This window comes from Eubalaena glacialis, chromosome 4 (assembly GCF_028564815.1).
Source record: "Eubalaena glacialis isolate mEubGla1 chromosome 4, mEubGla1.1.hap2.+ XY, whole genome shotgun sequence".
NCBI lineage: Eukaryota > Metazoa > Chordata > Mammalia > Artiodactyla > Balaenidae > Eubalaena > Eubalaena glacialis.
In genome coordinates this window covers 151446435-151462946 of record NC_083719.1, presented here as the reverse complement: position 1 = coordinate 151462946, position 16512 = coordinate 151446435, and the positions used below count along the sequence as shown (strand labels likewise).

The window sequence follows — 16512 nt, the reverse complement described above, 5'->3', positions numbered from 1 at the left end:
TTATGGCTTCATTGAGCATTTTCTACATAAATTAAATGTGTGACCATAGTTGAAATTTATTTTGGCTACTGATGCCAGAATTCAGTCATTTTTGAAAATTTTATGTGTATATAAAATATATATAAATGTATATAAAATAATATATATATATTGGGTTGGCCAAAAAGTTCGTTTGGGTTTTTCTGTAAGCTCTTATAGGTATATATGTATGTATATAATTTTCAGGCATATATCAGGTCCATTTAATTTCTAATTAAGTGTTTGGGGCAGAAGCTCCCCCCCTCCCCGGGCATAGCAGCAAACAGAGACTCACAAAGTCTGCATGATTTCTGGGAGGGGGGAGGAAGGAGATGGATATTCCAGCTTCAGGTGCTTCCTAATTCAGGTCGCTATTTCTTCTGTTTCCTAGCCTTTTTGTTTGTCTGCTTCCAGTTTCACTTGCCAACATAATGTAAACTCCAGTGCTAAGGTCTGAGATTTTACATGATTTTCTTTAATATTTACATTTTTATATGTAACTTTTTGTGCTAAAAATCTCCCTACTGCTAGCCCTGCTGCCATTCCCCTGGTCTTGGAAACCATCCCCCCCCCGACCCCACCCCCCCGGCCTGTGCTGCTTGCTATAGCATCCCTACTGGCTTCCCACCGCTGCTCTTGCCCCCATGATCTCCTCGCTCTGCACACGACGGCTGGATGTGCTTTTTAAAAGGTAAATTAGATCATGTCATCTCCTGCTCAAAACACACAGCTCCTGACCCTGCTCTATAAGGCCTCATGAGCTCCGGTTTCTGTTCGTCTCACACATCTTTCAGTCCTAGAACATGCTGACAACTGTTTTGCAGTTGTTTCCTTCTGACCCTCCCAAACTGGTTTCTTTTTATGCTTTAGGGTTCAGAGAGGCCATCCTCTAATATCATCCCATCCTCTCTCCCAGCCCCTTATTTGTTTCCATATAATACTTGATTTCAATTGTACTTTTTAAATTTATGTTTCTCTTTACTTTTTAGTTTTGTTTGGGTTGGTCTTTTTCACTATTACTACATATCTTTTATAAGGGCAAGAAACTATCATTGTGTTCACCCTTGTCTACTCATTGCTTAGGATTGTACTCTGTGCCTAGTACAATTCCTGGAACACAGTTAGTGCTCAATAAATCTTGGTCCAGTGACTGAATGAAGGGGTTGGCCTGCTACAGTAGTATCCTGAAGAGTCAGAGAAACCAGGGTGTGCATCAGCGTCCGTCACTCTGCTGGGCCCTCAGCAAAGTTCTGACAGCGGAAGTCATACCTTCGTGGCTTCTAAAGCCCTCTGACAGAGGGACAGCTCCCATGGTGGCCAAGGAGAAAGTGGATGAACCACAGAATCTAAACACTGAATATTCTTAGTTTTTTCTGCTTTCTGATTCATCCTGGCGCACAGACCAAAGATCCAAGAGAGCAATGAAAAGCACACTCATGGCTGTCCTGGAAGGCAACAACAGGCCTGAAAGCTTCAAAGCAGCCTCATGTGGTGTGGGAAGAATTATGAAACTCTGATAAAAGAACTCTCTTGGCTGTGGATCATCATTTGAATAAAAATCAAATGACTTAGGATCTGTCCAAAATGAAGGATGTTTTAATACTTTGTGTGTAAAAACACTGATATTTTGCTTCTTTTTTATTAAACAGATTTTATTATTTTTCAGAATCTTGTCAGCATAATCATTTTATGGGTGGATGAAATATTCAGCCCTGCTGCTGCAGGAGTTCTTTCATAGCAATTACCTTGTGGCACTTTTGCTGTAATTAGGTTTTCACTGAAGATTTTTCCCCGGGTCTGTGTAATAAATGAAATATGACCAGAATTTAAATTTGTCAATTACAAGCAAGCACAGTGCATAAACACACAACAGAGCCATGAATTCCAAATCGCAGGCTGTTGCTGGGGGGCAGATGCTCTGAAAATTAAAATGGAAATAAAACTACTGACTGGCAAGTGAAAAGTGGCCCCCATAGAAAGCAAATCTCCCCTAACACTCATGCATGATTCTACCCAACAGGGCGAGCTGTTGATTACAAATTCTTTACCGTGAAACTGACAAATCAAGCAGCAAGTAGTGAATTTGTGTTCAAATAATTTACATTGTCCTCTGATCTCTTGCCCTATGTCTTCCTATGTTTCTTGAGGCTAGATCGAAAGGATTTTGGACACGGCGGGCCAGAGCCCACAGCAGTAGGCAGCCTGATGGTGGTGTTCTGTCTGAGTGGTTCAAGGAGAGACAGATTTGGGAACAGGGTCTGCTGTCTCCCAGCAGCTGCTATTTTCACTGACCTGACTTCAATAATTGCTCCTGTGGGGCCCTCTGCCGACCATCTCTTGTACAAGGGGAAATTCTAGGAGTCTGCAACTGTTGAGGACTCTTGACAAATCATTTATTTCATTAAAAACTAGCCACAAAACAAGAGCAACTTTTTTTGAACTGCATGTATAAGAAGCCCTAGGCAAGGGAAAAGAAACACATTTTTGTAAATTTATCGAGTACCGTGCATGTATTTGTGCAACAATTCTTTCTTGAGTATCTCTTGTGTGTCAGTCACCAAGTTTTAGGCATATAGGGGTGAGCCCAAACTGACAGGTCTCTTGCTGGTCTGCAGGTGGACATGGATAGCTCGTGGTCTGGAGGAAGAAACAAACTGGAATCCACAAACAGCTCAATTTAATTAGGCACTGCCATGCGGGGCATGCCATGTGTTTGGGGGCAGCTTTCAGGAAGAGTGTCCCTGAGGTAGGGACATTCAGGCTGAGATCAGAAGGAGAGAAGGACATTCCAGGCTGAGGAAACAGCCTGTTCATGGGCCCTGCATCAGAAGACAGCTTAGTGCATGAGAGGGCTTGAAAGAATGTCCAGCAAGGCTAGAGAGCAGGGAGCAAGGGGATGCCTAGGGCAAGAAGAGATGGGAGAAGGGGCAGAGGCCAGACCATGGAGGTTGTGTGGAGGAATGCAGTCGCTCCTGAAACCTATGGGAAGCTACTAAGGGCTCTTAAACAGGTAAAGACTGGGAATGGTGGCGGTTGATAAGATCATATTTGTGGTTTGGAAAGATGGCCCTGGCTTCATGATGGAGAACAGATTGAAAGAGGGAAAGAATAGGCTCAGGAAGTCCAGTTAAGAGTCTAGTTGAATAGTCCGTGTGAAAGTTGGCAATACCTTGTTTAAAATGGTGGCAGAGAGATGGAAATGAAATCAGAGAGTGTTTAGGGGATAGAATTAACATGGACTTGGTGATGAGTGATACATGGTGATGGAAGGTCAGGAGCATTAAGCATGGCCTGCATTATCTCATTATTGTTGGAGCCTTGCAAAATAGCATTGTCCCCATTGTACGCATGAGGAAAAAAATGGGCTCACAGCGGTTTAGTCTTGGGCTAGAGATCATTCAGCTGGGAAGTGGCAGGGCCATATGCCTACTACTCCCCTGCAGTGTCTCTGAGATCCCATGGCGATATTTACCCAGGAACTCATCTGTCCCATGTACTCTCAATGTATCCCCTACTTCTTGAGAACACCCTGAAATGCTTACTGTATTTGTTTCCTTGTCTGTCTTTCCTGCTAGCTTGTTGAGGCCTGGGCCTTATTTGTCCCTGTATTGTCAGTAATCAGTCCAGTGCCTGGCTCAGAGTGGGGACCAGGGAGAGTTTGTTGAGTGAATAAGAAACTTTCACCAGTCTCTTATGGAAGGGAGCCAGTTGGAGGTCACTGTGTGTTTTTAAACAACATTCTCACTGACCTAATTCTCTCTTGCATCAGGACCACAGTTTGGGGTTTTTTGTTGGGAGGCTCGAAAAGGACTTTCAAGAAGGATCTAGAAGTTTCTAGTAGTCTAGTGTGGTTAAAAAAGCATAGGCTTTGGAATCATGTGTCTTTGAATTTAAATCTTAGCTCCTCAGTTTATAAGCTGCACATCCTAGAGTTACTTATCCTTTCTAAGTATTCATGTCCTCATATGTAAAACGAGGATAATTTAAGCATTTACTTAATTGGGCTGTTGTGAAGATTGCATCTGAACATCTTTACAAAGGGCTTGGCACATTAGTTTATAATTCCTTGTTTTTGTAGAAGAGAAGGGGCAAGGTTTCATGGCTAGCCAGGAAGGCAGATGGGGCTGGGAATGTCTCTCCATTTGGCCTCAAAATTCCTGTCGCTTACAGTCTCCTCTTCCTGTGGTTTATTCTGGAATAAGGAAAGAGGAAGCTGGCTCTCTGGGGGTCCCTGACAAGCTGACAGATGTCCCCTAAGGCTAGCTTTCAACAGAGAGCTCTTTTTGATTATTATTATTATTCTTTGTGATTTACAGTGTGTGCCTACAAGCCTCTGGGCATGATCATGGGGTAGGAATGGAATTAATAAATCGTATCTGGTTCCTGCTTAATTCACGGCTCTGACAAAATTAAAAATGAAGACAAGTAGGAGAACCTAAGCAAACAGTGTCCCAAAGCCTGGATTCTGGGGCACAGGAGGCTGCGGAAAGAATGTTACCTAGCCAGAACTGCAGCTGGAGCCAGACAGATATCCAGATGCAGCAGAGGAGCCTGAGGACATGCCAGAAAGCAACAAGTCTTTCCAATTGAAACCTTTCGATTTAAGGAACCCAGGACTCTGGGATCATATACGCATGGGTTCAAATCCTGGCCATGTGGCTTCTTTCTGTTAGCTGAGCAAATGGCTAAGGTCACACAGCTGGTTATTTGCAGAACCAGATTAAGATGTAAATCTGAATCCAAACCTATGGTTTTTATTCACTGTGGGAGAGGAAAAATAGTTTTCTCTCTACCCTTCTAAGTTCTTGGCTACAACTCCCTGTAATAAAAGACAGATTTTATTACAAGAGAAAAACAAACAGAAGTTTATTAAAATTGTTAAAAAACAAAATTCAATGGAGTAAATTTTAAAGATCTTACCGGCTTTGTGCAACAATTCATGAATCAGGCAGCATCCAAGCCAGCAGAGAGAAAGGCACTCTGAGTAGCTGTACAAAATGAAAGACTTTTATAGGCAGAAGGGAGCAGGAAAAAGGACGTTATACTAGGCAAAGAAGCGGGTTGGTTACTGCAAGGTTACTTTCCTTTAGGGGTTGGCAGGAGTCTATCGGGCAGATGACCTCAATAGTGCCGATCAGGTGATTCCTGATCGACTGGTTTAAGATTCTTTTTCTGGGAGAGCCGAAACTGTAATTTCACTAAGTCAAGCCCCAGCTTTGTGGATGCAGGGCTTAGCATAAGCAACTCCATTTTAAGCCTGTTGTCTTGCTTTTAACAACATGTGTGCCTTTTGTATACATGGGAGATACCCAGAGAAACTGAGTAACTTCCTGAGATGGCCCAAGCCTCCACCTTAAATACCAGCTTCCCCTAAAGACAAAAGAAAGATGGGGAGAGGAGGAGAGGCTGGTTATGAGAAGTTCCCAAGAAAGACACAGTAAACAGGGTAAGGTTTGCTATACAGATTTAAGTCAGTGTCTTCTCCATTGACCAGAGTTTCTTCTGATTTAGAGTTATCTTCCTCTTCCTGGTACAGGGTCAGAGATGCCTACAAATAGATATGTCCTTTATAAATGTAAATGTCCCTTACACAAGGGTAACTTCTACTCTGTTTAAGAGCTTCTCTTGTGTCTGCTGTTTCTCAAAAATAATCAGCTCAAAATAATCCTTATGCCAAAAAGGTATATTTTGGGGTGGTATATTCTGCTACCCTTCACAATCATGTTATATTGTTTATGAACATAGTATAGCATATTATTGTTGCTTAAATATTTACTGCATAACTATGAGTTCCTTAAAATAAATGCCTGGTATACATAAGGAGCTCAATAAATGCATGCTGAAAGTTTTGCTGTCTTAGATTTTTCTCCCCTGAAATTCCCTGCCCCCTCAATACCCCACTCTCACCTCACAAACAATTACATCAGTCACTGGAAAAAGCATCTTAGAGAAAAACATCTCAAGATCCTCACAAGTTGCCTAATTCACAATATAAAAATAAATATCTGCATAGTATGTCTTTCAAATCTCATCTCCCTCCAGTCACGACATTCCTGGGTAAACTCTCACGTCACACATTGACCACTGACTCTTTTCCCCCATTACTTGATGGCCACTTTTCACAATGAAATACGGTTTTTATCTTAGGAGAATTGCTTCATATGTGCTGCAAAGTCAAGCGGTGATGAAGGTGATGAAGGGGGAGCTGGGCTCCCTTACTCCATCCCCAGGACAGCAGGATTCAAATTCTCCCCTCAGCAAAATGTCAACCTGTCACTCACTTACCCCTGGGGTGCTTGCCCAGAGTCAAAGCCAGGGAACCCCAGGCCAAGGGTCAGTAGTATTGTAAAGTCCCTGTGGGCCATTCATTCCCCAAGTCCAGGCTCAACCCTCTTTCGGGCCACGAGCACCCACTCCCATTTTGATCCTGAGCTTTCTAATATTTCCAGGCTTATGTCTTATCATAGTCAATATATTATTTTTAATGTAAAATTTTCCTAGTTACAAAACCAAAACCATCGTGGAAGACTCAGAAAAGTGCCCCAAAAGTAAAACAAAAAATCACCTGTAATCTCTCCACATAGGGACTATACCTGCTAATATTTTTGCACAAAACCTACCAATCTTTTCCCCCCACTTATTCTGCAGCTTTGGAAAAAGAATTTTCCTTCAAATGTCCTTATGTTTAAGACGAGGGGAGGAAAAAAAGTCCTTATGTTATCCCTTCCAGAAAGAACCCAAGTTATTCTTATCATGTAAACTCTTTCAAAGAAACAGTCTGTTCAAAACTGTCCCTAAGTCATTTGTTGCTACAGCAACGCTTGGCCCTAGAGTGCAATAAACAACCCTCCTGACTCCAGCCTCCAAACAGAAGCCGCCATTATCTCCCTCAGAGCTCTTCAGAGGCCCTCACCTTGCCAAACTATACATTTAAATTAGCAGCTCCCTTCTTAGTGGCTACAATTTCTTTTGCTTCATACCATGCCACGCCAGGGGTCTGAGAAAGCAGTTAGGGCAATAAATTGAGATGCGGAGGGTTGGCAGCAACTCCCCTTTGGTTGGTGGCCTTCTGGGGATCTGAGGTAAATGCAGATTCTTTTCTTCTGGTGCCATCTTTGCTGGGCACACCGACTATCATCTTGGATGCATGTCACCCAGGGCAAAGCAAGGTAGACTTCAGCATAGGGCTTCAATCCAATTATAGCGAAAATTCTGACGGTACCATATTTAACCAACCCCATGTAACTTTTTTGAACTAAAAGTACTGAGAAAAATCTCACACAGAACATTCTGGAAAGCTCTTTGTAATGTTATGTACAGCTGCAGAATATTACAGCTGAAGGGATGAGGGTTGGTGATGAGGGAAGATATTCAAAGTGCAGAATATACATTATTTCATTTGATTCTGACAATAACCCTATAAAGGCAGGCAGTATCTTTTCTTTCCTGTTTTAAAGATGAGGATGCAGAGGCTTAGAAAGATTAAATGACTTGCCCAAGGTCCCTGACCAGAAAGTGGTAGAGCCAGATTCAAACCCAATCTACCTCAGAGGCTGCTCTCCTGGCGCTTATGACATGTTGCCTTGAAGGACAGGAATAGACATGCATAGAGCGCCTATTCTTTGCACAAAATGCTAGAGGTTTTACATACATTGTTTAAACGTCATGATTGGCCTGGGTGGACACTGTCATCCCCATTTGCCAGGTAGCAAAACTGAGGCCCAGAGATATGGTGTGTCCAAGGTCATCCAGCCAGTAGTATAGAGGGACTTGAACTCATGCTGCTGGGCTTCAAAGCCTGTGCTTCTTCCTCTGTACAGCCTTGCCTGGTACCTGGAAATCATTAAGCCTACTGCCCTCGGTATACAAATGAGGAAACTGAGGCCTGGAAATACTAAGTGGCTAGCCCAAGGTCATCGCTCAAGGTCCAGAGACCACCTCCCTCCAGGCTGACAAGAGTTCCTTTGCTGACCTGGTATGCAAATAGCCCTTTTTCAATGGCCAAATCCCAGGGTGTCTGCAAAGCAACTGCACTTGAAGAGTGTGGTTTACTGTGGGATTACAGTGGAGTCTTGAGCCATTGCTGCTCTGTGCTTAGCCATCTCTTCTCCCTAACCTGCCATTGTCAAGCCTCACATCCAGGGAAATCCATCCTAGAAGTGAAGCATCAAAGTGTTTCCTCTGAATGGTATTTCTTTTTTTTTTTACAGTCTTTATTGAATTTGTTACAATATTGCTTCTCTTTTATGTTTTTTGGCTGAGAGGCACGTGGGATCTTAGCTCTGAGCTCCTCGACCAGGGATCGAACCAGCACCCCCTTCCCTGGAAGGCGAAGTCTTAACCACTGGACCGCCAGGGAAGTCCCCTCAAATGATATTTCTTTCTTTCTTTCTTTTTTTTTTTTAACATCTTTATTGGAGTATAATTACTTTACAATGTTGTGTTAGTTTCTGCTTTATAACAAAGTGAATCAGCTATACATATACATATATCCCCACATCTCCTCCCTCTTGCATCTCCCTCCCACCCTCTCTATCCCACCCTCTAGGTGGTCACAAAGCACCGAGCTGATCTCCCTGTGATATGCAGCTGCTTCCCACTAGCTATCTATTTTACATTTGGTAGTGTATATATGTCCATGCCACTCTCAGTTCGTCCCAGCTTACCCTTACCCTTCCCAGTGTCCTCAAGTCCATTCTCTATGTCTGCATCTTTATTCCTGTCCTGCCCCTAGGTTCTTCAGAACCAATTTTTTAGATTCTATATATATGTGTTAGCATACAGTATTTGTTTTTCACTTTCTGACTTACTTCACTCTGTATGACAGACTCTAGGTCCATCCACCTCACTACAAATAACTCAATTTCGTTTGTTTTTATGGCTGAGTAATATTCCATTGTATCTATGTGCCACATCTTCTTTATCCATTCATCTGTTGATGGACACTTAGGTTTCTTCCATGTCCTGGCTATTGTAAATAGTGCTGCAATAAACATTGTGGTACATGACTCTTTTTGAATTATGGTTTTCTCAGGGTATATGCCCAGTAGTGGGATTGCTGGGTCATACGGTAGTTCTGTTTTTAGTTTTTTAAGGAACCTCCATACTGTTCTCCATAGTGGCTGTATCAATTTACATTCCCACCAACAGTGCAAGAGGGTTCCCTTTCCTCCACACCCTCTCCAGCATTTATCATTTGTAGATTTTTTTGATGGTGATCATTCTGACCGGTGTGAGGTGATACCTCATTGTAGTTTTGATTTGCATTTCTCTAATGATTAGTGATGTTGAGCATCCTTTCATGTGTTTGCTAGCAATCTGTATATCTTCTTTGGAGAAATGTCTGTTTAGGTCTTCTGCCCATTTTTGGATTGGGTTGTTTGTTTTTTTGATATTAAGCTGCATGAGCTGCTTGTAAATTTTGGAGATTAATCCTTTGTCAGTTGCTTCATCAAATGATATTTCTCATGTTAGGTCCTATTTATTACTTCTGCTCCTTGCATGCTGGGTCATTGAAGGTGGTGGTGTCACTTCTGCTTCCAAAGGTCACAACTCCTGTCGATCATCCTCTCAAATGACCTCTGGTTCCAGGTTCTGGTAACTGCCTTCTTCCCTTGCCCCTTCAGGCTATGGATAGAAATGGTGCCATTTTTAGCCACGGTGCTACTGCCCCATAGCTTTCTTCTTTATCCAGTCTTTCCCACACCTTTGTAAACTGTCTCTTTAAAAACTCTCTCCAGTCATCCAGTTTGAATGTTTCCCGCTGGGACCCTGAATGATTCACTCCCCCAGTTATTCTCTGACTCATCACCTAGTTTATTTCCTTCCCCAAACTTACCACAGTCAGTAATTGTTTTATGTATTATGAATTTGCTTTCTTAATGCCTTTCTCCCTTCTACAATTTCAGCTTCAAGAAGACCAAGACTTTGTTGATTTATTATCAAACATTTTCTCCTAATGTCAGGATGGCCGTCTTCTCAGCCCAGTTGTCAGTTCTGTAGGAAGTTTGCAGAGAGACCTCTGGAATGATTGGTTGCAATTGAGTGTAATGTTGGTGGCCACCTCAGTTGAAAGGTTCCCTCTGAGACTCCTTTTTTAGGGTGAGAGCAGAGGTGGCATTTCACAGCTATGTCTGACCCTGATTGCTATTTGCTTCTTTGGATTTGTCCTGGATGATTCCCACTGCCATGATGCTGACTGTTAAGAGCATTATTATCATCGTGCTGAGGTCAAATTCATCTCAACCAACAAGTGGATTCCACTTGCTATGTGCACTGAATAGGGCTGTGGAGCTGTGGCCTGTACCCGCTAGAAAGGGAAACCCACCTGTACAAAATATGACCTGCCTTCAGCCGCTGTCCTGGACGTTCAATGTCTGGGTGAGAACTGTTTGAGGAATCACGTGAAAAGAAATGAAAACCTCACGCATGAGTCCATCAGATAATTTACCAAAGGCCATTCAGGAGGAGCCATGGGACCTCCATTTATTTGGTGCCAGAAGGAGGACCCCCACTTCAGACACACAGGGACCAGCACTCCCCGCATCAGGGGTCCCAGGGAATCCCCCAGCTGCCTTCCAAAGATAGTCTCACCTCCACTTCACTGGCCAAAGCTTGCAGTCTCTCATCAGCATGAGAGACAGGCCGCATTGAGTTGGAGAGTTCAGCCTCTGGAGTCTGGTAACTTGGTTCAAATTCTGGGTTCTCCACTTACTAGCTCTGGGTCTCTGAGCAACTCACTTAACTTCCCTGAACCTCAGTTTCTTCATCTGTATAACGGGAATACCGTCAGCCTTCTGAATCTACACAGGTGGAACCCGGAGATACGGAGGGCAGATTGTACTACACATTTTTTTATAAGGGACTTGAACATCTTTGGATTTTCGGTATCTGCGAGGGGTCCTGGAACCAGTCCTCCCGGGATACCAAGGGATGACTGTACTCAAACCTACTTCCTAGGGTCATGGTGAAGACTGAATGAGATAATACAGGTAAGGCACTGAGCACATGTTCAGTGAAGGGTCACTCTAGCAATTTTAAGGAGATATCAGATTTTCCATCTGAAAGGTCTGCTGGGTAATGTTTAAACAACCAGTTTTGCAGCCCTTACACCCCTTTTGTATCATCTTTCCTTTGCATTTCAGTGTTTCCCTAAAGCAGTCATTTAGGTTGTTTTCTATTTCTACTCCAACCAAACATTTTAAAAGCTTGTTTATCATTGCTTTTGAATAGCCCCCGCCAACCCCGGTGGCCCAGCAAAGGAAAATGCATTAAGATATGGAATATTTCCCCAACAGCCCTCCCAGTCCTGCCCTGGGGCCCTTGAATCACCCATCCCACCCACCAGGTCCCTTGTCTCCCACTTCACCAGCATGGCAGTGTGACTGAGCCCAGGGGTGTGTGAACCAGTGGGAAGAAGTGCACGTTCCGGGCTGGAATCCTACATCTGCCATTTACTTAGTTGTGTGAATTTCGGGACCCTATGGAATTACCCTGAGCTTCACTATGTTTGTGAATATAGTGTGAAAAACATTTGTACCCAGGGCTTGGAAATGGAAGCTATTTCTATTACACTTAGAATTTTCTTTTCTTTTTTTTCTTTTTTGGGATGATTAAATGAATAATTCTAATACCCGAGATTGAGTCAAATAGTTACTATGAAGTATAGGCCACTCCTACTGGTTAAAGATCTTCAGTGATTGCATTTCTAAGCATTCTAATCAAATTATAAGTGGTTGCCTTTGACTTAAGTATTGATCTAATCAGGTGCTTTGTTTTGTTTTTCTTTCTTACTTTTTTTTTTTTTTGTGGAGGGAGAATGCTGAGGCTGGCAATCAGATGTGCAAACCATGATGATTCATGCACATAGAACTGCCCATGGCTGCTTTACACCACTCAAAAGAGAGCAATGACCCTGGCAGCTGCTTTTGCTATTTAGGGTCTGCTCAGTGCAGTTCTAACTGCTCATCTCTTCACCAAAGCTAAGGAAGCCTCCCAGACCTGAGCCTGCTTGCCAACCTCGCCTCTCCCCCATTTGGCCCACCTACCCCATACTCTGCCGTTCCCCAGACACGTCACGTTGCTCTCCATGGCTCTGCCTCTGCCCTCAAGGCCCTCCTCTCTTGTAGTTTTCTCATTATCCCCTGGCTGAATGTTACTTATTCTTCCAGAAACAGATACAGTGGCTCCCTGAGGCTCTAAGCAGTGCTTCTCATGGGAAGGATCCTCAACAGGTGCCAGTTTGCAAACTGTAACTGGTCCACAGTGAGATAAGTACAAAACCAGCAGTTTGACAGAGCCATTTTATGTCCATTGAATCTGGTAATCATAAGTTTGTGCTATTATTTTGCATATGTTTGCTTTTTTAATTTTCATTTTTATTGTATTTTACAAAAGTGTTGGTATATGAGAGACCAGAGAAACAAAAACAGAACTTTTGTTTCCTGCAGCTAGTTGGAGAAGCCCTGCTCCAGGCTAACGTGCCCAACCCTTAACTTAGCTTGATTTCCTGTGATCCTCCCCCCGTCCCCAGCCTTGCCTTCCTCCCCATGTCTCCTTTTCACAAACTTCGTGCTCCTAGCTGCTCCCTGCTTTGAATCTTCCCATGTGCTCTCCCTTCTGCCTGGCAGCTCTTACATCCTCTCTCTCTAGTTAGCCTCTGCTCACGGCCTTCTGGGGCAGCTCAAATGTGAATTCCTCAGCCAGGCTTCCCAACACACCTCAGTCTCACTTAGGGCACCCCTTGTACTTCTGTGACACCTGTTATTTCTCTTTCTTCCTAGCACCTGATCCCAACTGGAGAGTTTGCTGGGAGTTGCATTGTTTAATGCTAGACCTCCCTTATCCCCTGATATCGCATCCCTATGAAGGCAGATAACATCATACTAGCTTGTCCATCATCTCCCTGGTTTCTGTAAAATGTCTGGCACAACTAGGTGCTCAGTAAACATTTTCTGGCTCTTTGGATGACTGAGGAAATGAATGCTCAATGGAACTCAAAGATCACCAACTGTTTTAGTGAATTATCTGCCTGCCCTTGGGCAGAGATGTTCATTTCACCTTCCTGACCCCTTCTTATGCCTTAATAAACTTTTTAAAAAAAAAAAAAAACAGCATTTCTTTGAATATATACTCACAAGAAGTAAGACTTTGGCATCAGGGAAAAATGAGTTTAAATCCTAGCTCCTCCACCAACCAGCTGTACAGACATAATCAAGTCATTTGAACTCCCTGAGACTCAGTTTTTCTCATCTGTAAAATGGATATATAAACACTTACCTCACAGGATTGTTGGAAGATTTGATGAGATAGTGCAATTAAAAACATTGAGCGGAAATCGGGCCCAGGATGTAGAGTTGGCGGTGGCTGACGGCGCGTCTGACGCGCAGTTGGGTGGGGTAGAGAGTAGGGGGCGGTAGTCGGGGGTGGTGGGAGAAGGAGGCGGCGGCGGCGGCGGCGGCGAATTACTTATAAATGGCGCCGAAGCAGGACCCGAAGCCTAAATTCCAGGAGGGTGAGAGAGTGCTGTGCTTCCATGGGCCTCTTCTTTATGAAGCAAAGTGTGTAAAGGTTGCCATAAAGGATAAACAAGTGAAATACTTTATACATTACAGTGGTTGGAATAAAAATTGGGATGAATGGGTTCCAGAAAGCAGAGTACTCAAATACGTGGACACCAATTTGCAGAAACAACGAGAACTTCAAAAAGCCAATCAGGAGCAGTATGCAGAGGGGAAGATGAGAGGGGCTGCCCCTGGAAAGAAGACTTCTGGTCTGCAACAGAAAAATGTTGAAGTGAAAACAAAAAAGAACAAACAGAAAACACCTGGAAATGGAGGTGGTGGCAGTACCAGTGAGACACCTCAGCCTCCTCGCAAGAAAAGGGCCCGCGTAGATCCTACTGTTGAAAATGAGGAAACATTCATGAACAGAGTTGAAGTTAAAGTAAAGATTCCTGAAGAACTAAAACCATGGCTTGTTGATGACTGGGACTTAATTACCCGGCAAAAACAGCTCTTTTATCTTCCTGCCAAGAAGAATGTGGATTCCATTCTAGAGGATTATGCAAATTACAAGAAATCTCGAGGAAACACAGATAATAAGGAGTATGCTGTTAATGAAGTTGTGGCGGGGATCAAGGAATACTTCAATGTAATGTTGGGCACTCAGCTGCTCTACAAATTTGAGAGACCACAGTATGCTGAAATCCTCGCAGATCACCCTGATGCGCCCATGTCCCAGGTGTATGGAGCGCCACATCTACTGAGATTATTTGTACGTATTGGAGCAATGTTGGCCTATACACCTCTGGATGAGAAGAGTCTTGCTTTATTACTGAATTATCTTCATGATTTCCTAAAATACCTGGCAAAGAACTCTGCAACTTTGTTTAGTGCCAGCGATTATGAAGTGGCTCCTCCTGAGTACCATCGGAAAGCTGTGTGAGGCGCTTAATACTCACTCTTGTTTGGATCTCTGTAAACACATTTTTGTTTCTTAGTCCTTCTCTTGTACAAATGATGTAGTTTGGAAATGTTAGTGTATAACAGAAGTGATGTTTGTTTTCTGTTTGATTTTAAACAGAAAATAAAAGGGGTTACAGCTCCTTTTTTCTTTTCTTTTCTTTTTTTTTTTCATTTCAAAGTTGCTACCAGTGTATTCAATGATGGACAACAGAGAGACGTACTGTAGAGTGTTTTATTGCTTAGTTGACAAAGCTGCTTTTGAATGCTGGTGGTTCTATTCCTTTGACACTACGCACTTTTATAATATGTGTTAATGCTATATGACAAAATGCTCTGATTCCTAGTGCCAAAGGTTCAATTCAGTGTGTATAACTGAACACACTCGTCCATTTGTGCTCCCCCCTTTTTTTTATGGTGCTTACAGTAAAGAGCCCATCCTTTGCAAGTCATCCATGTTGTTCCTTAGGCATTTTATCTTTGCTCAGATTGTCAAAGAATGGTGGCTTGTTTCATGGTTTTTGTATTTGTGTCTAATGCACGTTTTAACATGATAGACGCAATGCATTGTGTAGCTACAGTTTTCTGGAAAAGTCAATCTTTTAGAAATTGTTTTTCAGATCTTCAATAAATTTTTTCTTTAAATTTCAAAAAAAAAAAAAAAAACATTGAGCGGAGTGGCACAGAGTGGATGCCCAATCAATATTAGTTCTTTTCTCCTCTTGTTCCCCCTCCTTACTCTGTCATTACTTCATGAAGGCACAGGCAGTGCCTTGTTCCTCGTGGTACTAAATAGATGCTAAATACAAATGTGTGGAGTGAATAAATGAATAAATAGTTATTAAATTATTCTTATTCAATTGTTAAATAAAAAATAATTATACCAAGCGATCAATGTTTTCAGCTTCTTAATCTGCAAAGTGGGGATAATAACCTTTATTGTTGAGATAATTAAACAAAATAATGCATGTAAGTGCTTAACACATAATAAGTGTTCAATAATTGGTCATTGCTGTTATTATAATTAATAATAATAATAATAGATCAGATGGTATCCCTAAATCCTCAGCCCAAGTTCATTTGAAATAAAGCAGACAAGCAAACAAATAAAGGCAGTGGGCAGTGGTCTGGCTGGACTCCTTTCCAGAAATGTTGTGGTGGAGGTATAAATAAAATCCTCCTCCTGGGCTTCCCTGGTGGTGCAGTGGTTGAGAATTTGCCTGCCAATGCAGGGGACACGAGTTCGAGCCCTGGTCTGGGAAGATCCCACATGCCGCGGAGCGGCTGGGCCCGTGAGCCACAACTGCTGAGCCTGCACGTCTGGAGCTTGTGCTCCGCAACAAGAGAGGCCATGACAGTGAGAGGCCCACGCACCACGATGAAGAGTGGCCCCCGCTCGCCGCAACTAGAGAAAGCCCTCGCACAGAAACGAAGACCCAACACAGCCATAAATAAATAAATTAAATAAATAAATTAAAAAAAAAAAAATCCTCCTGCTCGGAGCACAGCTCAGGTCATAAGCTCTAAAGCAAGTCGGCCTATAGTCCGGAGTGACAGCAGGGGCTGCTGTTTCCTTAATAAAGAGATGGCCAACTTAACTGCAGCTTCGATACAGAGCTTGAGAACTGAGTTTAGTTGGAAGTTTGAGGAGCGATTAAGTTCCTTGTGGCAGGAATTGCGTGGGTTCTGAACAGAAACCTGTTGCCCGATACTCCCAAATCCAGGGCCCTGAATGTCAGCCTCTTTTTATCTTTGGCTGGCTTGGGGACTGCAGGCTAGTCACATGCCCTCTCCTCCATCACCAGCTTAAAGGGAGGCATCAATGCGTATGGATGAAAGAGGAAGGGAAGCAGAGGACTAGGAGCCTCACACCTCGAGGGGCCCTTCCCACTGTGTTTGGGCTGTGCTTCTCTCACCAGACCACACTGGGGGTGGGTGGAGAGAGGGAGCAGTACTGAGGCTGCTGAAGGCTGCCCTTTTCGAATTCTCACTTGCACAAAGGCCCCATATGAGCTCTCAGCAGTCTTTTAGA

General features: G+C 43.1%; 1 pseudogene; it reads left to right on the top strand.

Annotated features, from left to right (window-relative positions):
* The first annotated feature begins 13572 nt into the window (after positions 1 to 13572).
* On the top strand, positions 13573 to 14636 carry LOC133090152 (mortality factor 4-like protein 1; annotated as a pseudogene).
* Positions 14637 to 16512: the final 1876 nt, after the last annotated feature.